Here is a 14235-nt window from a genome sequence, read left to right as displayed (position 1 = left end):
AATAACCACATCAGTGGCCTCTTCTTCCCCAGAAAGCCAAATTTCAGCAGCGGCTAAGCTTCTAGGATGCCCTGACGAGTCCCCAACCTGCTCTGGAAGGATCCGCTCTGGGTCCAGGGAGAGGACTTGAAAACTGACTTGGGGAGCCACAGGAAGAGCAGATCGGGGGGTCAGCGAGGGTCTTCCCAGCACTCGTCTTGTGCTGGTTGATCAACCTTGGGCCTTTCATGCATGGGACCTGAAACTCTACCTCTTGCCACCCTCTCAGTCTGGGGAGAAACGTAGGGATTAAAGACACGCGATATGGGGGTGGTGTTTGCGAGGAAGATTTATAATGTCACCCAGTCCACAGAGGAGCAAATACACTTTTACCAGCACAAAGCCAGGCTCATTACATCACAAGAAATAGAGCCAAAGTTATGTTAGTAAAAGAAATACAAATGGAAATCTGAGATGCCTCACTTCACAGATGGGAGGGACAGAGCTGCCCTGTCCGGTGCTTTGTGCGAGTTGGCAAGAGGTGGCCGGTGCCTGGCTTTGCTACTGGTCAGTGCTTTGGGATGAAGAGAAAGGGCGCCCTTTCTTCCCTGAGTCTTCACAACTCTAAGTAGGGACCTGGAAACCCTCAGTGCAGAAGAGAAATGACAACATGTGACAGGACAGCGAGGCGGCTGACTTTGCCTACCAGCTCACTCAAGTTCCCTTCAGCCATGGCTGACAAGTAAGCCGCTTCATTGGCCAAATCATACACAAATTCTATGACAGAATTTGCCATTATTGCATTGAGAGTCATTAGATGTCTGCTTCTTATTTTTAGATGTTAATTTCCCCCTTTCAAAGGCAATATGTCATGGGGTGCCTAGGTGGCTCAGTCTGTTGAGCATCTGACCTTGGCTCAGGTCCTGACCTCAGGGTCCTGGGATGGAGCCCCAGGTTGGGCTCCAGGCTAAGCCAGGAGTCTGTTTGCCCCTTTCTCTCTCCCTCTGCCCATCCCACTCCCACTCCCTCTGCTCATGCTTGCTCTCTCTCAGATAAATAAAATCTTTTTAAAAAAATTTATTTTAAAAAATAATATATCGGGGTGCCTGGGTGGCTCAGTTGGTTGGGCAGCTGCCTTCGGCTTGGGTCATGATTCCGGGGTCCTGGGATTGAGCCCCTGATGCGGGCTCCCTGCTTAGCAGGGAGTCTGCTTCTCTCTCCCTCTGCCTGCCGCTGTGCTTACTTGTGCTCTCTCTCTATCTCTCTGTCAAATAAATAAATGAATAAAAATCTTTTTTTTTAATTCTTTTTTTTAAATTTCTTGTCAGCATAACAGTATTCATTGTTTTTGCACCACACCCAGTGCTCCATGCAATCCGTGCCCTTCCTAATACCCACCACCTGGTTCCCCCAACCTCCCACCCGCCCCCGCCCCTTCAAATCCCTCAGATTGTTTTTCAGAGTCCATAGTCTCTCATGGTTCACCTCCCCCTCCAATTTCCCTCAACTCCCTTCTCCTCTCCATCTCCCCATGTCCTCCATGCTATTTGTTATGCTCCACAAATAAGTGAAACCATATGATAATTGACTCTGCTTGACTTATTTCACTCAGCATCATCTCTTCCAGTCCCGTCCATGTTGCTACAAAAGTTGGGTATTCATCCTTTCTGACGGAGGCATAATACTCCATAGTGTATATGGACCACATCTTCCTTATCCATTCGTCCGTTGAAGGGCATCTTGGTTCTTTCCACAGTTTGGCGACCGTGACCATTGCTGCTATAAACATTGGGGTACAGATGGCCCTTCTTTTCACGACATCTGTATCTTTGGGGTAAATACCCAGTAGTGCAATGGCAGGGTCATAGGGAAAAAATAAAAATCTTTAAAAATAAATAAATAAATAAATAAATAAATAAATAAATAAATAACAATATATCATATAACATGAAAATAAAAAATATTTGCCACAACCTCACCACCTGAATCCAGCCAAAACTAGCACTTTAATGTATTTCCTGCAAATCTTCTCCAGTGTGCTCTACAGTTCTGTGGACATCCCCTGGCCCAGGGAAACATCCCAGGCCATGCATTTGGGGAAGTTGGACCACATTCTAGAAACCAGTGTCCGAACTGGGCTTCAAACCCTCTGCACGTTGATGTGGGCTCCACCCAAGTATTCCCACACTGTCTCCAGGGGGTATCTTCTCACTGCCCCTGCTCTTTGAATTTAGTGCTTTGTAAATCAACAACTTATGCTTCTGTTGCAACTTGGGACACCCCCTTCCCCTGACCCCACGTCCTGGTTGCCAATCTGCTTTCTCCCCCGAGTCTATCTGTAGGCCACTGAAGAGAGTTCCCTCTTGGCTCAGTCCCAAACCCATCTAGCCGTAAACTCTACTTTCACCAAATGGTATAGTCCAGAACAATGCACTCTCTGCCTTCATCAGGAAGGTAGAATTTGTCCATTATGTGTTTGTCACCGTATTTTATTACTGTCAGTCTTACCCTGTGCTATAAGCGCAAGTTCATCTCAGCTTCTCAAATTCCTCTCAACTTCAAGGCCCACGAGACCAACAGTGTTCACGGCAAATGCCTGAACCTCCTGTTTTTACCCATTCTGCCTTCACTGCAGCCAGTGATCCTCCCCTACCCTTTATTTTTAAAGGTTTTACTTTTAAGCAATCTCTGTACCCAACGTGGGGCTCAAACTTACAACCCCAAGGTCAAGAGTCACATGCTCTACCAATCGAGCCAGTCGGCTCTCACTGATACCCCTTTTTAAGATTGTACTGTGACTTTTTAAACTAAGAGATTGTACCTTCTGGCTGTTCCCCTTAAAGGATATTGGTTTACACTCTAGTTGCTATCTCTGCCTATCCCAGACCATTCTAGCAGCAGACCTAGTCTTAGTTAGGTCCTGGGGCAACACTTGGGGGACCATTGTAACTGGAGTATGCATGCAAATGCATGCCCAATGGTGTTATAAGCAATTCTCCATGCCCAATAGTTCTCTTAGTAAAAACCGTAGATTTTAATGACTGCTGCCTACCTTCATGTATCATAATTTGTCCAGCCGTTTCTCTATTGCTGAAATTTTGGTGGTTTCCAGTATTTTGAGTGTCTAAATAATACAATATAAATAAACTATACAAAAATGTAAGACTAAAAAAAAAAAATGTAAGACTATTTCCTTAAGAAAGATTCTGAGATGTAGAGTTACTGGGTTTAAATATTAATATTTTTATGATATGTCTTGATATAGGTTTCTAAAATTGCTCTACAAAATGATGGTGCCACCAGCAGCATCTGAGTGGCCTAGTATCACAGTACATGGATCAGAATGTCTTCATTTCATCCTATAACAAACAGGCACTGTTAAGGACTGATTAGGGCTTGGGGAGTTAGAAACAAATTCTTTTCTGCCACAGAGCTCAGACTCTAGGGCAGCAAAGAGATGACAACATGATAAACACCATAAACTTATAACATGCTGTATGAGGGATGGGAACATCTAATTCATTCTTTTTTTTTTTTTTGAAGATTTATTTGTTTGACAACGGACAGATCACAAGTAGGCAGAGCAGCAGGCAGAGAGAGAGGGGGAAGCAGGCTCCTTGCTAAGCAAAGAGCCTGATCCCAGGACCCTGAGATCATGACCTCAGTTGAAGGCAGAGGTTTAACCCACTGAGCCACTCAGGTGCCCCTACTTCATTCTTTAAAAAAATATATTTATCCACTTATTTGAGAGAGAGCATGCACATGCACATGCGAGCATTCAAAAGCAAGTGGGGGGAGGGGCAGAGAGAGAGGAAGAGAAACTTCAAGCCCACCGCCTGCTAAGCCCAGAACCCGGTGCAGGTGTCCAGCCCAGAACCTTGCTGTCATGACCTGAGCTGAAATCAAGAGTCAACGCTTCACCGACTGCCCCACCCAGGCGCCCAGGAACATTGAATTCTCCCTGAAACTTTACAGAGGAGCGGCATTCTCTGAAGACGTACTCGTCTTCGGGCAACTGGAAAGGAGAGGGGTTTCCAGCATAAAGAACCACGTGGACGAAACAATGAGGTGCCCAAAAGTGTGGCATGTTCAAGGAACTGCAAGCTATTCAGTAAGACGAGAGGACAGACAGGGTGTGTTCAGGAGAGTGGCCGGGGAGGAGATCTCACGGACCTGTGTTTGCATGATAGCATGTCGGAATTCCATCCTGGAGCCAATGGGAGCCACAGACATTTGTAAGTGGAGTAATTTCATGATTTGCCCTCATTTATGCTGGTAGAGATTCGTTTCTGGCACCATTAAAGAAGGTCAAAGGGGGAGAAATAATAAAAAATAAAATAAAAAGGGTCAAAGGGGCCATTGGCAGGAGTACAGAAAATGAACTTGAGTGGCGTGGACTGGCGGCAGCAGATCTGGTTAAGAAGTCATCGCATCGTACCAAGTGACAAGTCAAGGGTTCTCTAATACCAAGGTTGCAGCGGAGCAAAGGACCTAAGAGGTTGGGTTGATAGGAGTTGCTTAGTTATTGCATGTGAGGGGCGCCTGGGTGGCTCACTAAGTTAGGCATCTGACTTTTTTTTTTTTTTTGGTCAGAGAGAGTGAGCACAGGCAGACAGAGTGGCAGGCAGAGGCAGAGGGAGAAGCAGGCCTCCCGCCGAGCAAGGAGCCCAATGCGGGACTCGATCCCAGGACGCTGGGATCATGACCTGAGCGAAAGGCAGCTGCTTAACCAACTGAGCCATCCAGGCGTCCCAGGCATCTGACTCTTGATTTCAGCTCAGGTCATGATCTCAGGGTCCTACAATCGAGCCCTGTGTTGGGCTTGCTGAGTGTGGGGCCAGCTTAAGATTCTCTCTCCCTCTCCTTCTGCCTCCTCCACCCTCAACTGCGTGCACTAGCACACACACTCTCTCTTGTTTGTTGTAAAACAAACAAAACATAATTGCATTTGGGAGGAAAGGGACGATGGATTAACCCAGAATTATGGAAGAAGATGTGCTTGATTTTGGAATGTATAAGCTGACTCCATGCAGATGGGGAAGTCCAGGGACACAAGGCTATATGTATGGTTCACTATTTAGGAGAAAAAGAAAAACAACAACAGGGTAACTCTGTGAATTTGGGAGTGAGTATAAGGGAGGGAGCTGTAGTTTTGACCATTTCCTCCTGCATTTTATCTAGGTATGCGGGTCTTATAAGGGTGAGATTGTTTTAGGTTATTATCTGTCTTATTAGTCAAAAATTAGATGTCCCTTTAAACCTGTGCTTCCTATTTTAGTCCTTTCATGTGGAGGAAAAATAAAGGTTTAATAAATTAACATTGTCCACGTAGACAATAAGCTATGTGAGCTGCAAATATGGTGAAAGAGATAGGAAATAGCTACTAACATATTTTAGCCAAAAAAAAAAAAAAGGCAGGAGAGATCAAGATTTATAATACACATCTTACACTCAGCCACAAAAGACAACAATGCAAAGTGGAATGACACCAGCAAAGGGCGTAGAATTGTAGCTGCTGTCAGCGAGCTGGGTCATGGGTTCTCGATCGACAGGTAGCATATGGTGGAGACTGGAGCTTATGAAGTAGCCAGTCCTATGCAATAACCCAGCACCCCACAGCTTGCTCCCTCCGCCCACTCCTGTCATGGTATCCTTGTCTTGACACAGAAGTGCGGTTAGGATCTTTGCCTCGTGTTTATTTCCTTCCTCCAGTGGTGTCTCCCTTTGTTCCTCTAATGATGTGGAAGCTTTGGACAATGAAGACATAGGACCAAAGACCGCTTGTATTTTATTTTATTTTTTAAGATTATTTATTTGAGAGAGTGTGTGGGCAGAGTTGGGGGGGAGGAGCAGAAGGTGAGGGAGAGGGGAAAGAATCTCAAGCAGGCTCCATGTTCAGTGTGGAGCCTGATGCTTGGCTCGAACTCAAGACCCTGAGATCATGACCTGAGCTGGAACCAAGAGTTGGAAGCTTAACCAACTGGGCCACCAAGTGGCCCAAGGCAGCTTGCATTTTAATAAAAGTTTCCTCTCTGGGAGAAATTTGAATCTGATTATAGTAATTTAATGTTTATAAATATATATATTCATATTCATATTTATAAATTCAAAATTAAATGCAACAATGTTTTTCATAAACATGTTGTTTGTAATATTTTATTTGTTATTTTATTATCATAAAAGAGCAAATAAAAATTCAATATTAAAAATAATTGTAAAAAAAATTGGGGGAGCACCTGGGTGGCTCAGTGGGTTAAGGCCCCTGCCTTCGGCTCAGGTCATAATCCCAGGGTCCTGGGATCGAGCCCCACATTGCACTGTCTGCTCAGTGGGGAGCCTGCCTCTCTGCCTACTTGTGATATCTGTCTGTCAAATAAATAAATAAAATATTTTTTTTAAAAATGGGGTGCCTAGGTGGATCACTGGGTTAAAGCCTCTGCCTTCAGCTCAGGTCATGATCCCAGGTCCTGGGATCAAGCTCCACATTGGGCTCTCTGCTCAGCGAGGAACCTGCTTCCTCCTTTCTCTCTACCTGCCTCTCTGCCTATTTGTGATCTCTGTCTGTCAAATAAATAAATAAAATCTTTAAAAAATAATAATAATTGTAAACTTCTAGTCCCATTTAGTAAAAGTTGCAAGACAACATCATTCTTGCCCTAACAATGAGAAATAAACTAGGTATAGTACCAAATCATTTGTTTCATAAACTCATCAGCAATCTGAGGCCACAAAGAAACCTGACTGAACTAAATTCCAGAAAGTGATGAGACCTTTCCAAACAGAAGAGATCTACAATCATTGTCTTTCTTGCCATTGCAGTAAGAATCCTCAAGGAGGAATCTGCCATAGACGGAAGTATGGAAAAATGAGCCTAGCTTTCAACAAACTTTAATGGCTTTATGTGGGACAGCATGATGGATTGAACTTCAGTCATGTGGACAGTCTGCATCCCCCTAGCAACTCTTCCACTGGTTTTTGCCAATGTGCACAAGGGGAGTACGGGCCAGAGACCTGAGAAAAATCCCACTAGAGCTGTCTGGGCCTTTACCTAGTGGTGTGCCTGTCCGAAGGCTGGGGACAGAGCAGGGGAGCAGGAAGCAATGCCTCTAGTAGATTTCAGGCCTTACCAAGCACAGTAGAGTAGCCTTCTGAAAATTGAGGCTAGGGCAGCAGGGTGAACAGAGAACTCCCAAGCACAGACATACCAGAACGGGACTGGAGAAAATAGAGAACCTTCTAGCAACACCCCAAAGCTGGCAGCCAGGCTATTAATTAACCATAAATCACACAGACCTATCATTCACCAAGCTGGTGATTGGGTTGCAAAATATCAAGAGATCTCTAGAGTCCCACGGGTGCTCAGATTCCAACCCGTATCAAAAGGAAAGTCTGAATTTGAATCTCAGTACATTAGGATAGGTGAAAATCTAAAGCTGTCACAAATCCCAGACCCAGCTTATCTATATATTATTTTCAGTCTCCCCCTCCTTCACTAGTGGCATGACAGGAGAAGCAGCATGGTCTTTTCTGAAATTACATGACTTTTCCATATCTACTATTCTTTTGCTCATACTGTCATTCATACAGTAAAAAATGCAAAAAAGCAAAATGTGACTTATGGTCAAAAAAAGAAATGATTAATAGAAATGGACATATAGATGCCAGACTATTAGACTTAGCAGGTACAGAACTTGAACATACTGTGATAAATGTGGTAAAAGATCAAGTCGAAAAGGTGGGCAATACGCATGAACAAATGGGGATATTCAAGCAAGAGATAGAAACTAAAAAAGACCAAATGGAAAGGCTAAAAATAATTTTTAAAAGTACATCAGAAATTAAAATTCAATGGCCTTGACAGAAAAACTATATACAACAGAAGGAAAGATCAATGAACTTGAAAATAGGTTATGGAATATATTTAGGCTGAGATAGTAAGAGAAAAGAATTTTAAAAGAAAAAAAGGAAAGAACTCCCAAGATCTGTGAAACACAATTATATGATTTAACATATGTATAAAGGGGAAGAGAGACGGGATTGGGCAGAAGAAATATTTGAAGGGAGAATGACTGAATTTTTCAAAAATTGATGAAGGATATCAATCTACAGATCTATCTTCTTAGACATAGACGCAGATCTATCTTCTTACATCTGTGGATTGATATCTCCCTCTGTCCCGCCTCTCTGCCCTCTCCTAAAAAACAAAAGCAAACAAATAAACAAACAAAAACCTGAGGTCAAAATAAAGACATTTTCAGACAGACAAAAGCAAAGAGAGCTGTCATCAGCAGACCTGTATTTCAAGATATCCTAAGATATGCTCTTCAGGCTGATGGGAAATGATGCTTGAAGAAAGCCCAGATCTGCTGGTAAGAATGGACACCAGAGAGAGTTGATACATGGACAAATATAAAAGATCTTAAAATTCTCTTTCTTTTCTTGTTTCCCTTCCCATCCTCTTTTTCCCATCCCTCCTGGCACAGAAACTGGCCTCGGAGGAAGTAAGGCAATGAGGGAGAGGGAGTGCTGCATGGAGCCTACAGCACAGAATGCCCCAGAGTTCTGGAAGAAGGGTCATGGAGGGATAGGGTGTCATACCGAGATAGTAACTGATGCCCTCGTGGTGGGGAACATGGAGGCTTGAGGGAGGGATGTCATGCAGAGAAAGGACAAAGTGAGCAGTGGAGGGAGGGTGTAGAGGGAGTTAGTGGGAGGCACTGGAGACAGTGGTTGGGAGATTGGCTACGTTGAGCCCAAAAAATCAATTGGTTGAGCAAAGAAGTAAATATAATGGGGATACTAGGGGCCAGGTTTCTCACTATCTGAGAAGATACTTACAAACATAGAAAGGGGGAAGGCTAGAAAGAACATAGGAATGTTGAACTGGAATTAGAAATGATATAAACTCAGAGCACCTGGGTGGCTTAGTTAGTTAGGCGTCAGATTCTTGGTTTCGGCTCAGGCCCTTATCTCAGGGTCATGGGATGAAACCATGAGTGGGGCTCTGTGCTCAGCTGGAAGTCTCCTTGAGATTCTCTCTCCCTCTCCTTCTGCCCTTGCCCCCCAAGCCCCCCATCAAATAAATGAATAAAAAAAGAAATGATACACATTCACTAATATATATACAAACCTACATACATATATTTATTTTATTTATAAATTTTATAATATAAATTTTATACCCAGATACTTCTAAAAATAGTTGTAGATGTGTTTACAAAATTTCCTGTCTCTGTCTCCAGAAAGGGCCTAGGAAGCAATGACAGCCTCATTGCAAAAGCACCTAATATTGGGTTCAAATGCTATCCTCTACTAAAAAGAAGAAGTTCTTTGGAGAAATGGCCAATTCAAATCAGAGCACAGAAAGTATAAGATGAGTAAAGATATAGAACATTTGGACAACACTCTTCATCTATTTGGTATTTACAGAATAGTTCACCTGACAAATGCAGAATACAAGTTATAACTTAGAGATATGGCAAATTCGGTTCCAGATCACCACAATAAAGCCGATATTGCAATACAGTGGGTCAAGTGAACTTTTTGTTTTCACAATGCATCCAAAAGTTACATTTGCCTTATAATGTTGTCTATTAAGAGTGCAATAACATTATGTCTAAAAAACAATGTCATTAATTTAAAATTACTTTTTAAAGACTTTATATATTTGTTTACTTTAAATTTTATTTTGAATTCTCCTTTTTAAAAAATTATTATTAACATCTAATATATTATTTGTTTCAGGGGCACAGGTCTATGATTCATCTATCTTACACAACTCACAGAGTTCACCATAGCACATATGCTCTCCAGTGTCCAACACCCCACCACCCCATCCCTGCCACCCACCCCCAACTCTGGCAACCTTCAGTTTGTTTCCTGAGATTAAGAGTCTCTTATGGTTTATCTCCCTCTCCAGTTTCTTCCTGTTTCATTTTTTCCCTCCCTTTCCCTATGATCCTCTGCCTTGTTTCTCAAATTCCACATATCAGTGAGATCATATGATAATTATCTTTCTCTGATTGATTTATTTCACTTAGAATAATACCCTGTAATTCCATCCACATCATTGCAAATGGCAAGATTTCATTTTTGATGGTTGCATAATATTCCGTGTGTGTGTGTGTGTGCGCGCGCGCACGCACGCGCACGCGCATGCATGCATGTGTGTGTATAATACACACACACACACACATATACACATCTTCTTTATCCGTCATCTGTCAAAACACATTTGGGCTCTTTCTGTAGTCTGGCTATTGAGGACATTGCTGCTATAAATATTCAGGTGCACATGCCCTTTCGGGTCACTACACTTGTATCTTTGGGGTAAATACCCAATAGCGTAATAGCTGGGTCTTAGGGTAGCTCTATTTTTAACTTTTTGAGAAACCTCCATGCTGTTTCCCGTAGTGGCTGCACCAGCTTGCATTCTCACCAACAGTGTAGGAGGGTTCCCCTTTCTCTGCATCCTCGCCAACATCTGTTGTTTCCTGACTTGTTAATTTTAGCCTTTTTGACCAGTGTGAGATGGTATCTCACTGTGGTTTTGATTTGTATTTCTCTCATCCCGAGGGATGATGAGCACATTTTCATGTGTCTGTTGGCCATGTGGATGTCTTTGCAGAAATGTCTGTTTATGTCTTCTGCCCATTTCTTGATTGGATTATTTGTTCCTTGGGTGCTGAGTTTGGTAAGTTCTTTATAGACTTTGGATACTAGCCCTTTATCTGATATGTCATTTGTGAATATCTTCTCCCATTCTGTCCATTGTCTTTTTGGTTTTGTTGACTGTTTCCTTTGCTGTGCAAAAGCTTTTGATCTTGATGAAATCCCAATAATTCGTTTTTGCCTTTGCTTCCCCTGCCTTTGGCAATGTTTCTAGGAAGAAGTTGCTGCTGCTGAGGTCAAAGAGGTTGCTGCCTGTGTTCTCCTCAAGGAGTTTGATGGATTCCTTTCTCACACTGAGGTTTTTCATCCACTTTGAGTCTATTTTTGTGTGTGGTGTAGTTTCATTCTTGTGCATGTGGCTGCCATAAATTTAAAAATACTTTATTGCTAAAACATGTTAACCATCATCTGAGCTTTTGTGAGTCAGAATTCTTTTGTTGGTGGAGGGTCTTTTCTCCACGGTGGTGGTTGTTGACTGATATGGGTGCTGGTTGCTGAAGGGTGGGGTGGCTGTGGCAGTTTCTTAAAATAACACAGCAATGAATTTTGCTGCACCAGTTGACTCTTCCTTTTGCAATTTCTCTGCAGTGTGTGATGCTAGTTAATAGCATTTTACCCACAGTAGACCATTTAAAAAAAAATCTAACCCTGCCATTCCTTTATTAACTAAGTTTATATCATACTCTAAGTCCTTTGTTGTCATTTCAATAATCTTCATAACATCTTCACCAGGTAGATTCCATCTCAAGAAACCACTTTCTCTGCTCACCTCTCAGAAGCAACCTCTCATCCATCCAAGTTTCATCAGAGGCAGCAAGTCAGTCTCATCCTCAGGCTCCACTTCTACTACTAGTTCTCTTGCTATTTTCACCACAACTGCAGTAAAGTTGTGAACCCTTCCAAGTCATCTGTGAGGATTAGAATCAACTTCTTCCAAACTCCTGTTAATGTTGGTATTTTGAACTTCTTTAGATGCTACTCAAAACATTGGTGTTTCCATGAATCACCAATGTTTTGAGTAGCATCTAGAACCCTAGAAAGGTGAACCCTTTCTAGGAGGTTTTCAATTTGCTTTGCCCAGATCCATCAGAAATTACTATCTGCGGCAGCTGTAGATTTAGGAAATGTATTTCTTCAATAATAAGACTTGAAAGTCAAAATTACTCCTTGATCCATGGGTTACAGAGTGAATGTTGTGTTAGCAAGCATAGAAACAACAGTAATTTCATTGTATGACTCCATCAAACCTTGTGGGTGACTAGGTGCATTGTCAATGAACAACAGTATTTTGAAGGGAATCTTTTTTTTTTTTTTCCCCCTGAGCAGAAGGTCCAACAGTGGGCTTAAAATATTCAGTAAACCATGTTGTGAACAGATGTGATATCATCTAGGCTTTGTTTTTCCATTTATAGAGCACAGGCAAAGTAGATTTAATTCTTAAGGGCTCTAGAACTTTCGGAAGAGTAGGTGAGTATTAGCTTCAACTTGAAGTCAACAGCTGCATCAGCCCCTAGCAAGAGAATCAGCCTGTTCTTTGAAGCTTTGAAGCCAGGCATTGACTTCTCCTCTCCAGCTATGAAAGTCCTGGATGGACTCTTCTTCCAAGAGAAGGCTGTTTTGTCTACATTGAAAATGAACTGTTGAGTGTAGCCACATTGATGAACTATGTTAGCTCGATCTTCTGAGTAACTTGAGCTTCACCCTGCACTTGTACATCATGGAGACGGCTTCCTTCCTTAAACCATGTGAACCCACCTGTGCCAGCTTCAGCCTTTCCCCCCCAGCTTCCTCACTCCTCTCAGCCTTCACAGGAGCAATGAGAGGCCCTTGCTCTGGGTCAGCCTTTGGCTCAAAGGAATATTGTGGCTGGTTTGATCTTGTACCCAGACCACTAATATCAGCAATGAGGTTGTTTCACTTCATCTTCCTGTGTTCACTGGAGTAGGCTTTTTTCCTTAAAGAACTTTTCCTTTGCATTCACTACTTGGCTAAGAGTTTTTCACAAGAGGCCTAGCTTTTTGGCCTATCTCTGCTTTCAACATGATTCATCCGTAGATGTATTTTTTTTTCTTTTTTAGATTTATTTATTTATTTGAGAGAAAGAGAGGGAGAGAGAGACAGAGAGCACGAGTGGAGGGGAGGGGCAGGGGCAAAAGCTGACTTCCCTCTAAGCAGGGAGCCAGATGCAGGACTCGATCCCAGGATGATCACGACCTGAGCCAAAGGCAAACGCTTAACCAACCGAGCCACCCAGGCGCCCCCAATCACTAGCTTTTTATTTGAAGTGAGTGCAACTCTTCCTGTCACTTGAACACTTAAAGGCTATTGCATGATCAATAACTGATCTAATTTTGATATTACTCTGTCCCAGGAGATAGGGAGGCCCGAGGAGAGGAAGAGAGATGGCGGAATGTCCTGTTGGTGGTGTGGTCAGAACACACACAACGCTTACGAGTTAAGTTTGCCATCTTATACAGGCACGATTTGTAGGACTCCAAAACAGTCACGATAACAACATCAAAGATCACTGATTGCAGATCACCGTAACAGATAAAATAATAATTGAAAGTCTGAAATATTACAAGAGTTAACAAAACGTCTGAGCAAATGCTATTCAAAAAATGGCACTGATGCAGGTTTGCCATAATCTCTCAGTTTGTAAAATAAAATAAAATAAAATAAAATAAAATAAAATGCAACATCTGCAAAGCAATAAATAAATAGAGCAAAGCACACTAAAATGAAGTGTGCACGTACATTCTTTTCAAGGGCATGTGCAACAGTCACCAAAATAGAGGATACACATTCACCTAAAACAAGTTTTGATAAGTTTGAAAGGGTAGAAAGAAAACACAAATTAGAAATATCAGGGATGGAAGAGCAAATATCATTATAGAGTTTACCAACATTAAAAGGTTAATGAAGAAAATTACAAAGAACTTTGTGCCAATCAATTTGAAAACTTAGAGGTCATGCACAGATTCCTTGAAAAAATATAATTTATCCAAAACGGACGCAAGATAAGATAGGAAAGCTGAGCGCCCTTTTACTATTAAAGAAATTATTTAATCAAAGATATTCCCACAAATAAAAGTCCAGGCCCAATTGAAATTCCATCACACATTTAAAGAAGAAATAATACCTTTCTTAAACTCTTTAAGAAAATAGTAGAAGAGAAAACACCTTCCAGCTCATTTTATGAGGTCAACCTGACAGCAAATCTGAGCTAATATTATAAGAAAGATGATCAAGTAAGGTCTCTCATGACGATAGATACAAATATACTTACAAAATATTATTCAGTGGAATCTAGTGACATATAATAAGGGGACATAGACACAGATATAGACAGATATAAAATCTGAATTATACAATAAGGATAATATATGACCAATTGAACAAGGTTTGTTCAATAGTCAAAAATCAATCAGTGTAACTCATAACTCGCTACGTTAAGAGAATAGAGGAGAAAAACGATATGATCATCAAATATGGACTGAAAAAGTGTTTGACAAGATTTAACATTCATGATTAAAAAAAAATCTCCACAAATTAGGAAAACATGGGACCTTCCTCAATCTGATA

Source organism: Mustela nivalis (genome assembly GCF_964662115.1).
Source record: "Mustela nivalis genome assembly, chromosome: 5".
NCBI classification, from domain to species: domain Eukaryota; kingdom Metazoa; phylum Chordata; class Mammalia; order Carnivora; family Mustelidae; genus Mustela; species Mustela nivalis.
The sequence above is the reverse complement of the archived record's forward strand: the minus strand, read 5'-3'. Positions refer to the sequence as shown.